At 50.6% G+C, this 13,151-nt stretch overlaps 1 pseudogene; it reads right to left on the minus strand.

Moving 5' to 3' along the window:
• Positions 1–13,069, minus strand: part of LOC139826876 (dynein axonemal heavy chain 9-like) — a 57,760-nt pseudogene extending 44,691 nt beyond the window's left edge.
• Between the last annotated feature and the right edge of the window lie 82 nt (positions 13,070–13,151).

A 13,151-nucleotide genomic window follows, 5' to 3' on the forward strand; every position in this document is an offset into this window, starting at 1 on the left:
CTACCTGTGCATGACGTGGTCCATGAGATGCTGCTTGAACACCAAGCTCCACCGTTTAATCACATTCAGCAGAGACGCTTTGAAAGGCCGAGCATCAACTTTCATCCAACTCTGGAAAATGCTGATGGGCTCGATGCGATTCACCTCCTCATAGATCTTCTCGTAGGAGTCAATCTGCTCTCGGAACTGCTGCAGCGTGGGAGGTGACTCAGGGACCCCGTTCTCTGCATGGGCCTCGATTTCTGCCGCAGTGAGAATGTGCCCGTAGAGGAGGAACTGGCGGAAGAACTCCTTTCTGTCCTCCCCGTACAGGTAGGAGTAGTGGTCGAAGGCACTGCGGTAATCACAGCAGGCCGCCATCACGGCCTGCACACGCCCCATCAGCTCATGGCGCATGTCGGCCAGGTCAGCCATGTCCTCCATGTCAGCCTGGAGAGAAGAGGAGAGGAGCTCGCAGTGATGCGGGGGCAGCGTGGCACCTCCTCACTGCCACACGGCGTGAGGGAGCTCCACAGCCACGGACCTGGTAGTGGAGGAAGCCGCTGTGCTCAGCCAGCCTGGGCACCAGCGATGAGATCCGGTAGATGTCGTTGAGAAGACCTTCCACCACGTCGTAGAAGCCATCGTTTGTGCCAGGGTCCAAGGAGGGTTGAAATATCAAATCTGGGATCACCAAATCCAGCTGCACCTCAAACAGGGGAGGAAGCCCTGCCTTGGGATCTGGTAGGGAAGAACAGAGGTGCCAGGTTATTTTTGAAGGGGAGAAAAGTGATCTAGAGCCACCACTAACATCCCACCACAAGACACACACATGCCCCACAGGGACACCAGGCAGGTGGGACACCCACTCGCTGGGTCCAGTGACATTGTGTCTGCATACAACGCAGAGGGGAGGCTGCCAAACCAGCTGGTGTTCCGGTACCCACAGGAGATACTGGAGAACAGATGAGACACAAGTGATTTAAGGACCGGAAAAATGCTGTGGAGGGAAGCCTTAAAGAGACCAGGCTCTTCAGCTAATCAAAAGGGAGTCTGAGAGCTGAACAATTACAGCGCATAAGTACTTAAAGAGGAGAAAAACAACAGGAACCAAGAGGCTCTTTAATTTAGTGGAGAAAGGCATGAAAAAATAAAACACCAACTGGTTTCACAAATGTGAAATTCTGTGCTTGTTTTTAACAAGATGGTGAGGAACTGGATGCAATTCTCCAGCTCAGTGTGCCTCCACATCCAGGAGGGAAGCGTTCTGAAGATGTGCTTTAGCTGGACACAGCTGCTCTCAGCAGAGTGACCCTCCGTGGCAGCCTTAGGCAGGAGCTCTGCTTTGGTGACCCCTCTCCTCACTCCTCAGTGATGGAGGTTTTTCTTTCATGTCTTTCATCCACAGAACCAACTCTTGAGACTCTCCACAAACGAAAGGTTGTGTCACCTTGATGCTTTGTGCATGGGAGGTCAGGAGATGGCTGATGCCCAAGAACAGACTTGGAATGATGCCTCAATTTTGTCTGTTCACAAATCCCAGCAAATGGTGCACAGTCATCTCTGTCCCTTCCCTTGAGCAAGGCTTTGCTCCAGTGACCAGGGGACAGAGTTACCCTCTGAGTCTGGAGGCTCCTCCAGCACTTGCTGTAGACAATGCAAGAGGCAGAGTAGAAAGACCACCACAAGTCAAAGCACAAAACAGAAACTTCCTTTTGGTGAGACTGAAGATGGTATCACGGCCAGAGCTGAGGAACCAGCAGTTACCTGTGTTTTCGAGGAGGTACTTGAGTGAGCACTCAATGGCAGTGAAGAATCCATCCAGAACTATCTCATCCACGTAATCCACATAGGCCTTCCAGATGTCAGATGCTGGGTCTGCAAGTAAGAGGCTCTGGTTTTCCTGGAAGAAAAAGACGACACTTTGAAATACAGCGGGGCTGAGTCTGTCCTACAAGAGCTGCCCACAGCTGAGGACTCATGGCAATGAGCACACAGGTACCAGCCCTGCGGGGGGTGAGAAACCAGACAGACGGATGTTGCTGCTGGTAGCATGGCCACAATTTTCTCCTTCTGTCAAGGGCTGCTTTGTCATCTGAAGCAACTCAAAATAATCACAAGGTAAAAATGGAGTGCGTGAGAGACTTAGCAGCCCTGCAACCTTCTCCTCCCTCTTCTCTGAGGCCAAAGGGCTCAAGGGTGCTTTGCAGACCTGGGCCAAAGGCTCATCCCAATGCATGAAGCCCCAGTCCTTGTGGCCTGTATAATGTTACCTTGGGTGGATGAGTCCTTCCAAGTGGACTGCTTACACCTCTGCCCTACAAATGGTCATCTCAAAACAAGAGAACTTTAAAATTCAGAAAAGGGTTTTTAAATAAACCAAGTGAAAATAGTTAAAGATTGGGATCAGAAGACAAAGGGTTGGCTTACAGCCTCCCTTCTCAGCTTATTGCGTTCCTTACCTCCAGGCAAGTTCACAGTCAGGAAATTCACGGTTTTCTAGGCCACAGAATGGCCCCATCCTTCTTGCGTCTCCTCTTCCACACCCACAAGACCAGCCTGGGTATCCATCCCCTGCACCTCCCAGGCTCTGCCGTGATCCTGTTCCGGCCTTGCTATGCCCTCTGAGGGCTCTTTCTCCTAAGCCTGCCAGGGGCTCTCAACACAGGCACGGGCTCAAAAAAAACATAAGGTCCAGCTTGCAGTCTGCTGCCAGGGGTTCAAAGCTGGCTGTATTTCATCTCTGGGGACACAGGAGAGGGTGCCATTCCCAGTGGCATGGCAGCTTGGCACACATGAGATCATAGAATCATTCTGGTTGGAAGAGACCCTCAAGATCATCGAATCCAACCATAACCTAACTCCACCACTAACCCATGTCCCTAAGAACCCCATCTGTACATTTGTTAACACCTCCAGGGATGTGACTCCACCACTGCTCTGGGCAGCCTATTCCAAAGCTTCACAATCCTCTCTGTGAATTATTTTTTCCTAATATCCAATCTGAACTTTCCTTGGTGCAACTTGAGGCCACTTCCTCTCATCCTATCTCTTACTACTTGGGAGAAGAGACCAACCCCCTCCATGCTCCAACCTCCTTTCAGACAGTTGCAGAGAGCAAGAAGGTCTGGCCTCAGCCTCCTCAAGATAGAGTGGCATTGCCAATTGGGCTTGAGTCAACCCAGAGTTGCTGCTCCCCAACTTTACACATCAACGCTGAGTGATTAAACTGTTAACAGAGCAAGCCAGGGCTCTGGTGCCTTGCAGACTCACCTCCACATTTTGCTGACACAAGAGAAAGGGGAACTTCACAGGACTGAACACTATGGGAATGCCCATTTGAAAGCACCACCCCCTCTTCACCGTCCCATGCCCTTGTATTTGACAATGCCCCCTTGTCACTGGTGTTCTACTGAACCTTTACTCCAGAGGCCTCATCCTGGTGCAAAAGGGCAATGCAAGCCAGCATCTCACTGTCCTGCCTGTGCTTGTGGGTGCACGTACCCAAACTCTCTGTGCTCTTCTCTCAGCAGCCTCAAGACTCACCTGCTCAAAAGAAGACCTGAACACCCAAGGGAAACACAGCAGACCAGCTCTTGGCCCCTTTGCTGCTGTTCCTCCAGGTTTGACCAGCACAGCAGGACAGAGGCATGGGGACATCCTATTTTGGGCCACGGTGCCTTTCCCTCCCCAGGACCTTCATGCTGCTTTGCAGTTGGTCCTGCCCTGTGAGCCACCAGAGCAGCGGTGCCAGCCCTTCTGCCTTGGCCACAGCCCCATGTTCTCTCCGGTCAATTTAGGAAGTGTTCCCATCTTTTGGGTGTAGCTGGAGGTGGTTGAGCCTGTCACAGCTGTAGCAGCAGGACAACGTGGGCATAGTAAAATCCTCGCCGTGGGTTCAGAGGGTACAGAAGTGGGTCAGAAGCCCAAGGCTGAGTGCAGACAGTGAAGTAAGGTGAGCAACAAGGGCTCAGTGTCCCAGGGAGGGTCAGCCCAGTCTCTCCAGAGTCCAAGGCCAGATGGTGACCCTCAGGAGTGGGCTGGACCTAAAATCCATCTGCCTTCCAGCCAAGGTGCTGTCCCTGACACGCTAAAACCTCTGGGCAGGTGAGGCGCAGAGATCTGGGCTTTCTCCTGCTCTGCAAAGAGGACTCTCAGCTCTGGCAAAGCCACTGGAAAAAACCCAGGGTTCAGACAGCAGCTTTTTTCTTGTTACTCAGCTTCTCCCTGGACTGACAGCGTCACCTCCTGCTCCCACAGAGGAACAACAAGCCTAAAGCAGAAAGGTCAGCCACAGCCAGCTGCCTCTCCATTTTAAGGTGAATATTTCGGAGGAGTTTTTCCTCTGAGCAGGATCCCAAAGCCTGATGCACGACTCCCCTCTAGTGGCTTCACAAGAACCAGGACTGGGAGCCAGACTGGGCTGCATCGGCTCCCGCTCCTGCTCCAAACTCGGTGCCTGGTCAGCAGCCCCGCACACTCAGCTGTACCAGCTCACCCATCAAAGTATTCCTTAATCAACAACAGGTAAGTTTTTCAAATGAGTTAAGGGAGTTAATTTTAAGGTGAAGCAGCTCTGGACATTTTCACCAGAGCGGAGAGACACCCAGAGCCTATGAAGAGTCAACAAACCCCTGGAGAAGGTCCCCCCTCACCTTCACCAGCAGATGAATCCTCTGCCCTGACTCTCGGACAAGGCTGTAACGCCGTTCCAGGCGGTCCTGACAGTCCTCCAGGCTCAGCAGCGATTCTCTTTTACAATCTCTTCTCACAAATATGGGCGACGCCCACGATCCCACGATGGTCTGGATCTCCTCAACATTGTTTTTGGCTTTCTGTATCCTCTGCTCGAGGTCATGGACATCATCCATCACCATGGAGATGTGATCCCAGACACCTGGTAAAAAATGAGATGATTGACTACTTTTTTTCAGAGCTGCATGGCCAAGCTCTTGTGCACTCTCCATAAGACTTTTCCCCCACGGTTTCATGTATTTCTCACCCATCATTAACACAAGAGACTTACCACCTCAACCAAAAGAGTCACTTCTAGCTCCCTCCTACCCCAACAATCCATGGTACAGCTGCAGCCTCTGTTTTCTGCCAGGAGCACCAGCACCGTGGGGACGTCTGACACTTCCCCCTTTCCCGTACCCAGATTTAATCTGCTACCAGAGAGAGAACAAGGACAACAGGCTGAGTGTTCCTGCCACTGTCACTAGAGCAGGGACCCACAGCCCCACAAACACAGGCTGTGACAGCCCAAGGTACCAGCGAGGGCTGCATTTAGATTCAGGGAACTTCATCTGCAGGAAAGTCCCTTCATCTTTGTTGTGCAATGGAGAAAGAGTTTTTCAGCATGAGGAATTCTGCTTTGCAAGTTCCCAAGGGAGGACACTTGTTCCTGTTCATACCACAAGCCTGATGACAGAAATATATATTCCAACAGCGAGCAGTTTGCTTTCACCAAGAGGAAACAAATTGTCTTCCTCCATTCTGCTTTGCAGTTAAAACTGATCAAGCAAGAACACTGGTTAAATCATCCCAAAGTCACGGTGCACAAACCTCACCACTAACCACAGTATTTCATCTGGCTGGAAAGGATAACGAGGTGGCCCTGGCCCCCACCGGGAGAAGTCTGTCCCAAGCCAGATGGCTGGGCCAAGGGGTCCCAGTCCCTGCACAACTCAGGGAGAAAGCAGTGCCTTGGGGACACAGGGACATGACCACACAGTGGGTCACTTGGGCTGGCACGGGCAGGGAGCAGACTCTTCAACCCCAGCCTTGCCAGCTCTCACAAACCCCAATCTTGCCGTTTCCTCAGCATCACTGCTTACAGGGCAGCCTCTCTTCCCCAAAAGCCCAGAGGGAAGCTGAAGGGATCAGGATCCTGTCCCCAGCCCAAGCAGATCAAGGTAAGATGGGAAGGAGCAGGCAGGCTGGGGGCTGCCCTTTGTCTCCCCAGTGCTGGCTCTGCTGGAGAGTCCCCTGCCCTGCTGTGAACTGTCACTGGGAACCAGGTGATGGAGGCTGGGGACATGGGAGGAATCTGATGAGACCCAAGTGAGCAGGTTAACCATGAGCAATGTGCCCTGTGGCCAAGAAGGTTGATGGTACCTGGGCTGCGTGAGTAGGAGTGTGGCCAGCAGGTCGAGGGAGGTGAATCCTCCCCCTCTGCTCTGCACTCGTGAGGCCCCATCTGAGTGGTGTGTCCAGTTCTGGGCACCCCAGTTTAAGAAGGACAAGGAATTACTGGGGAGAGCCCAGCGGTGGCTACCAAGATGCTGAGGGGTCTAGAGCATTTTTCTTCTGAGGAAAGGCTGAGAGAGCTGGGGCTGTTGAGCTGGAGAAGAGAAGCTGAGAGGGATCTGATCAATGGGATCAATATCTCAGGGTGGGTGTCAGAGGATGGACCAGACTCTGTTCAGTGGTGCCCAACGCCAGGGCGAGGGGCAACGGGCACAGACTGAAACACAGGAGGCTCCATCTGAACATGAGCAGAAACTTGTTTGCTGGGAGGTGCCAGAGCCTGGCCCAGGCTGCCCAGAGCGGGTGTGGAGTCTCCTTCTCTGAGACATTGAAACCCGCCTGGACCCACCTGTGTGATCTGCTCTGTGACCCTGCGTGAGCAGGGGGGTTGGACTGGGAGATCTCCAGAGGTCTCTTCAGCCCTCACCAGTCTGGGATTCTGTGAAATCCTGTACGGCCTCTTTTGCCCTAACACAGAGCTAGCTCACCCTCCATCTTCCAGTTGAGTGTTTCTTCTGCCTTCTTCAGCTTCAAGTTAATATCCCACAGCTGCTCCTGTATGAGAGGGTATTCGACCTCCAGGACTGTCTTCAGGACCTTGTTGTATCTGTTCACCATCAGCTCCAAGTTGGCCGCCAGCTGCCGGTATGACTCCTTGGAGGAATAGATTTCTGCTGCCGTGGGTGGGATGGCTCCCAGCCGGCTGCCAGACAGGTAGCTCAGCTCCCTCAGCACCGACACCAGCTGCAGAAACAAGGCAGAGAGCTGAATGTGAGACAATCCTCCCCATTCACCTGGTAGACACCCTCCCGTCAATTCTGGGGATCTTAGGGGGTTCCTGCTGTTTTATTCACAAAGCAGTACGCTCTGAGAAGGGCCTGGACACCTCCTAGTCCAGACCATCTCCCTCCCATTGATCTTTGCCTCTGATTTGCTTCCCAATCAAAGACATCTAGCTCTGTTAACTACCCAGCCAGCAAACCCTGTGCAGCCTCTAAAAGCCATGATGATCTCTGGTCTTCTCAGCTATCCTCATCAATACAGTCTTTCAGCAATACTGTGCCTGCAGGAGGAGGCACAACCAAAAGCATCTTTGAGTTGTGATGGAACGGGATTGAGTGGGTTATTAAACTATAAACCCAAGTAGAAGTGAGTCCCTGCAACAAACGGAGCAGCAAGGTCTTCCAACGCAATATATCACTTCTAAGACAAAAAAAAAAAATCTTTGCTCAGTTTAGTGGCTTGTGAGAGGGAAAATGCTCCTGAAACTGCACATTTTGGCTGGGTGACAGAAATTCAGTATATTGTATGGGCAATGGCAGGGGTGAGGAGTATCTACAATACTAAAGTGACTATGTCCACAATGACAAGAAGAGGAAAGAAAGACGGAGCGCAGAAGGGTGAAGGGAGCAGTTTGAGGAGGTGGATGGAAGAGGATGGGATGGGAGGAAGGGAAAAGCAGGGGATTGAGGGAGCAGGAGGCCAAGTGAGATAGAACCAAACTCCCCTCCCTTTTATGCACTGGAATGTCTGAGACATCCCCACCATGGTGTCAAGGATGTCTTACCCTCTTTCCCTCTCCTCCATGGAAGGTGAGCTCTGGAAGATTCTTTAATGTTGAAGGGTTGCAAATACATCCTCCCTTTAGGCAAAATGAGGTGCTCCTATCTGCTCTGAAGGGCATGAAGGGGCTGCTAAGCAGGCACCTGAGGACATGAGGCAGTCCTCAGTATGGAAAGCTGAGAGCAGCGCAGAAGCACTCAGAGACTGGAGCTGAGAACATGCTCAGCACGTCACAGGCTCCAAACCCTGGCACCAGGGGGAAGGGTGGAAAACATCCCCTGGGGCCATTTGCTTCCCACCTTAGCAAGGAGATTCCAAGGAGCTGGACAAATCCTTTGTCTGAGAGCCAAGCTGGAATGAGCTCTGGAACCTCAACACTTTTCTCTAACAGCAGCAAGTCCCAGGGAAAGGGGGAAGTGTTTGATGTTTTCCCAGGCCCCTGAGATTCAGCACCTCCGCAGCAAATGGCATTTCACATTTGAGAGGCCCCAGCTCTCATCAGGCCCCAGAACCTTTGAATCCACCTCTGCACTCTGCTGGCTTGGACCCTGCCTCTGCTTTGGGCAGGGGGATGGTCAGGCCTCCCTGTGCTGGAGAGGGCAGCCCTAGGGAACAGAGACCTACTGGAAGCCTCCTGCACCACAATTAAGGAAATCCAACAGCCACAACACTGAAGTAACAAAACAAACCTTTCCTGGGATTTTTATACCCTTTCAGGAAGCTCAGATTTCAGGTAAACATAACACGAACCCACGTCTGTAGGATGATGCTCCTACGCTCCCCACACCAGCGTCAAACCAACCTGCTCTGGAGATGTTGACACCAGTTAACATCTGGCTACTCACAGACTTTCTGGCTTTAATTACAATCTGCGCTGCTTAAACTGTAATCCTGATATTTTACCAGGAGACAGAGCCCACAAAGGGGATGGTTAATTCATGTCACCCATAACAGATGCTCCAGGGACCTCAGCAGAACAGATCTAGTAGCGATCCCACCAGACTTGCCATGCACGGTGGGGCACAGCTTGGAGACGTGCCCTCCGGCAGACAGGAAAGCTGGTTCTTACCTGGGGATCAAAATTAACTGTGATCAGTTTGGTTTCTGGATCTCGCCGGATAAGCGGTTGAGTAAGGTTGTACTGTGATTTTTCAGAGACTGTCTGGGACCAGTCTGCATAGAGCTTCTCCTGATACCTGCCGAAAAACAAACAAACAAATTAAAACATCCACCACGTAGCTGCCAAGCCCGCACACCAAGACATAGAACCAAATAAAAGCCAAGTCCACTTCTGAGGGCTGAAGAACATCAAGGAATATTTAAAACCCACCCACACCACCTCCATAAAGATCTTGGCTTCAAAGACAAACACCTGAAAACCAGTGACAGCATCAAGTCAGGAAAACAAAGATCCCCCAAGTACCATTCTTAGCAGAGGATTCAAATTTGGGGACAAACATTCAAAAGCTCAGAGCAATCAGTTCAGTTTTAGCATCAAACATTAAGATATTAAGTGAGGTGCAACGAATCCCACTCCCACTTGTGGAATACACACATTACAGCCACGGTAAGTACACTGTGAATGGGCACAAGTGGATTGAGACTTCTGGTCAGCTCAGGTTTTCTACCACAGCATCTCCTACATCCAAAAGAATCTCGTTCCAACATTTCTGCTGGGCTGCACAGCCCCTGTCCCTCCCATGCAAACTTCTCATTTCAAGATATCACAGAAAGACTGTGGTGTGTAGCAAAGGATTCCTCCTCCTCTCTCATCACAAAACTCCTTCTGGCTTAGAAAGAGACATTCTCAGGCCCTGGGCTTGAAAATGTGCTGAAAGGTGGTTTAGAGAAGGAGAAGGAAATGGCCTCAAGTTGCACCAGGGGAGGTTCAGACTGGATAGTAGGAAACATTTCTTCCCCAAAGGGCTGTCGGGCATTGGAACAGGCTGCGAGGGCAGTGCTGGAGTCATCATCCCTGGAGGGGTGGACAGACGTGGAGACGAGGTTCTCAGGGACACGGGGCAGTGCCAGGGTTGTGTTAATGGATGGACATGAGGGTCTCTTCCAACCAAAACAATTCTATGATTCTATAAGGTTTGGCTTTTTTTCATATAGTTACAGTCATGCCTGAGCCACCACTTACCTGTCGAGCAGCTGGATCATTTCTTCATACTTCTCTATCACCCTTCTTCCTTCAGCAGAGTCCAAGCAGCTGGTGGCACAACAGACAAGCTCAGCGTTACATTCAGCCCTGTGAGGCTGCAGTCTCTATTTACCCCTTCCCAAAACCACCCACCACCTTGCAGGCAGAGCCTGGCTGGGGATCTTACATTCCAACCCCACCGTATCGCCCAAAACCATTTCACTGCACAAAAGCTCTCCAAGCCCCAGTGCGCCCTTTTGCGGGTGTTTGCATGGCAACTGGCAAATGAGAACCACGTCCTGGGGGAAGAACAAGGGCCCAGAGCTGCTGGAGGAACACTGGTCTCCGTAACATACTCAATGCTCCGGTGTTTGCACAGAGCAGGGCAACCTCTGCTCACCAGCCACCACTTTCTGAGGTCAAAGAGGCACAGAAAGAAGCAGAGTGTGGCTCCCGGCAGATGGAGCTCTTGGCGGTGCCCAATTCATGCCCCTCAAACCGAAGAGCAAAGGTGTCCCAGAGTGCGGGAGGCAGAGCCCTGGCCACGCTGCCAGGGCTGTACAGCCCAGGGAACAGCAGGCCAGAGGAATTCTTATCATGCTGTCTTTTCCCCACTGTTTCATCTACAATATCCAAGTTTTCCTCAAGATGGTTGTTGATTTTGGAGGACATATTGACAAAACTTGAATTAACTTAACCAAAAGCTGGAAAAAAGGAGCGCCTGAGCAGTCACCGCTGGGCAAGTGCTGAGAAACCTGCTGGAAGTAAACAAGTCCTCTGAGCAAATCCAAGTAAATCCCAGCAAAACCACTTTTGCTTCTCCTTTTTAATCCTTTTTCCCTTTCAACAGCATCATGTCACCACCGTTGCAGAGCATGTTATTAACTACTCTAAACAGAGGACAGAAAATCAGTGTGAAATGCAGATCTGGGTCCTTCATGGTGGACAAAAATTTGCCATTTAGGTTCAAATCAGACATGATAACTTGGGCTCTGTGCTGGGAACAGCCCAAGAGTTTGTTTCATTGCACCAATGTCTTTGCTGCTGCAGAATAACTGTGCACTTAAAGACACTTAATGGCAAGATACAGTGAGAGAAGGTTACAAACATGGTACAGTGACGGTCAAGTTATTTTGGTCAAGTACATTAAAAAAGCGGATCCATTTACACAGAATCCTGACCAGCACACGTGAAGCCATTCCTGTGAGCTACCAGGTGCAGTCCCTAGAACATCCTCAGTTGTCATAAGTCCAACACTGCCTTGCTTACAGAGCTCTTAAATGTTGTCTCATGTGGTGCCAGCTGTGAGTATGAGGCCATACTTCCCTGACACCATCCGTTATAACAAGCATTTGGGTGATAAATATACCAGCATTGGTTTCTTTCCTTGATCTTGGGAGATGGCTCCTTTGTTTAACGCTGAGAAAGTTTTCTTCTGCCCAACAAAATGCTCGTCTGCTCCCCAACATGCAAACCCAGCTCCATCGACCCATCTCAGCTGAGTCCAGCCCAGCACTTCTCTGCTATTCACAGTTTGGATGATGCCAGAACCAGGACTTGCAGCTGAGGAGGTCCTGGAGAACATGCTGAGTGGGATTGCAGCAGGAAAGGTTCTGATACCTCTTTCAATTGCAACCCGGGAACTATGTCTGAAAGCTGAATAGCCCACTGTGCCTCTTAATCGCTTCAAAACAAATCCAGTTAATGAGTTTCTTAAAAAAATAATGATCACAAGGAAGCTGAAAAGCACCAGTGCAACCACTTCACACCTCTTTGACTAAGAATTATTTCAGCTATAACCATGGGATAATGTTCACCACAGAAAGAAAATCAGATTGATTACAGAGAAGATAGCAAGGTGGTCATAAAGCAACTTAGCTGGAACAGACACGCACAGATGTGGGATGTGCCTGCAGTGATCAAACGGCACCTGGATTCGCGCTCGCAGCTCCTGCGCCCAGCGCAGCGCTCCAGCCACCGGCGGCATGTTCTTGTGCACAGGGGGGATCCTGGGGAGGGCACATTGGAACAGCATTTGACTGAACACTGCACTTGTAACCCCAAAGATGCAACAACAGAACCTCATTTGCAGAAAACTGCTCTGATTTCCCAGCTTCCTTCCTTAAATCCAACATCTGCCACACTGATGTAGGTCTGTGACCAAGGCGAGTGCCTCTGGATCTTGAATAAGGAGCTGAGATCGAACGAGAAGCCCAGACTATGTCCAAACCTGAGCTGATGTGAGGTGTCCCTTGCCTGGGACACATTCCCCGCCCCTCACAAACACTGACATAGGGATTTCTGACCAGGAGTTACTTCTGTCCGCCTTATCTAACAGCCACAGAACAATAACCACAAATTCACAGCAAATGATTCTCTCCATGATTCTCTCCAGTCCAGGACTTGTCTCGTTCCAGTATGATCTTTCTGAGGCAAGTAAATAGGTTATTGTTCAAAATGACACACTTGAATCCTCATAATCTGATAGAAATCCACCCATTCCCCCCTGTGCCAACAGTCACGGGGAATAATAAACTTGGAAAAGGCTGATTAAACCCTTGGTTACAAAGTCCCACTCGCATACTTTGCATTTTAAGCATTGTAAGGGAAACAAAATAAATTCATTCTGAGGAGCACATGAGTGGGTTTGCAGGTCCCATGGGGTGTTGGAGGCAGCACACAAATGTGGAGAGAAACCTCCTGTCACAGCCTCGCTGGGAGAAAAGCTCAGCATGTGTCTCCATTCCCAGTCACATATCACGCATACACATTTGAAAAAGGGTATTTTTACTCCTAACCAATTATTTGCTTTAATACTAAGAACAGAGCTTTCCCAGGCATTTCCATTGCCACTAGGAGCTACAGAGGCTGAAAACATCTGCAATTTGTAAAGTTTTGGGTTCCTTAGAAAAATAAATCATTTCCCCCCCAAATTAATCTCAATCAAACTCCCTGTAAAACCCATGTTACTCAGCACGTTCTACCTACCGAGCTTCAGCTCTGCCTGGATGTGCCGGGAGTAGATCAGCCTGGCGTGGTCCAGGGCCCTGCTGAACATGCTGATGAGGACGGAGTATTTGCCAGCAGCATCTGCAGCGACTACCGGTCGCTCCAAAAGGCTCCCGAACATGTCCAGCAGCTGTTGGGGTGAACACGCAGGAAAAGAAGAGGGGAAAAATTTACAACCCCGACTCCTGCAGAGAGATCAGCTGGGACC

Source organism: Patagioenas fasciata, unplaced genomic scaffold, assembly GCF_037038585.1.
Source record: "Patagioenas fasciata isolate bPatFas1 unplaced genomic scaffold, bPatFas1.hap1 Unplaced_5, whole genome shotgun sequence".
Lineage (NCBI taxonomy): Eukaryota > Metazoa > Chordata > Aves > Columbiformes > Columbidae > Patagioenas > Patagioenas fasciata.